Below are 1,491 nucleotides of genomic sequence, written 5' to 3' on the forward strand. Positions count from 1 at the left end.
CATAAGACTCAGCATCATTAAGATGTCAATTCTCTCCCAATTGGAATATTGAATCTATTAATCAATACAAATCCAAGCAGGCTTTTTTTTTTTTAGTTTATTTATTTATTTTTGAGAGAGAGAGGGAGAGAGAGAGAGAGAAAGGGAAAGAAAGGGGCAGAGAGAGAGAGAGAGAGAAAGAGAATCCCAACCAGGTTCCATGCTTAGTGTGGTGCCCGACTCAGGGCTCAGTCCCAGGACTGTGAGATCATGACCTGAGAGACCATATCAAGAGTCTGATGCTTAACTGACTGAGCCACCCACGCTCCCCCAAAGCAGCCTTAAAAAAAATGTTTTTTTTTCTTACTGTTTATTTGTGAGAGAGGAATAAGGCATGAGCAGGGAAGGCGCAGAGAGAGAGGGAGACACAGAATCTGAAGCAGGCTCCAGGCTCTGAGCTGTCAGCCCAGAGCCCAACGTGGGGCGTGAACCCATGAACTGTGAGATCGTGACCTGAGCCGAAGTCAGCCGCTCAACCGACTGAGCCATTCAGGCGTCCCCCAAGCAAGTTTTTTAAAACCAGAGATTGATAAACTGATTTTTAAATTTTGAAATTGTAAAGGACCATGAAAAGCAAATACAATTTTGAACGAGAAGGAAAATGTTGGAGGATTTAAACTATGTGACTTTAAGACTTGCTGTAAATAAGACAGTGCATAGAGATATATGTGGAGAGTGGAGCCCAGATATGGACCATCCACAGAGAACAGACTGATTTTTGACAAAGCTGCCCAGATCATTCCACAGAAAGAGCAGTCTTTTCCTTATGTGGTGTATATAAATGTCAACACTCCCCAAACTAAATGGGTTTCTTTTTTTCTAAAGTTTATTTATTTACTTTGAGAGAGACAGAAAGCGAGCAAGTGTGGGTGGAGGGAGGGCAGAGAGAGAGAGAGAGAGAGAGAGAGAGAATCCCAAGTAGGCTCCACGCAGAGCCTGATGTGGGGCTTAAACTCATCAACCATGAGTTCATGACCTGAGCCATCAAGAGTCAGATGCTTAAATGACTGAGCCACCAGGCGTCCCTAAAATGGGTTCTTATATTCAGAATATATACAGCTTTTACGAATCAATGAGAAAAAAATAAACACAGCAAGCAAACACCTAATGCAAAATTGAGCAGAAGACTAGAACAGACGCTTAAAAAAATGGCTAATGAAGATATGCAGATGTGCTCAACGCCATTATCAGGGAAATGCAATTTAAAACCCAAATGAGCTTCCCCTATGAGCTCCCAGAAGGGCTAAAAGGAAGAGACTGATAAAACTAATTGTGATTTTGGTGAGAATGTGCACCGGTAAAATCACTTTGAGAAACAGTTAGATTTTATTGACTAAACTTGAAGTCACACACACTCGGGGACTCAGCCGCTCTGCCCCCAAATATGCATTCAACCAACATACAGACACACGTGTGCAAAGGCTACACGCACGATTGCTTAAAGTAGCATCA

This window comes from Acinonyx jubatus, chromosome B3 (genome assembly GCF_027475565.1).
Source record: "Acinonyx jubatus isolate Ajub_Pintada_27869175 chromosome B3, VMU_Ajub_asm_v1.0, whole genome shotgun sequence".
Classification (NCBI taxonomy): Eukaryota; Metazoa; Chordata; class Mammalia; order Carnivora; family Felidae; genus Acinonyx; species Acinonyx jubatus.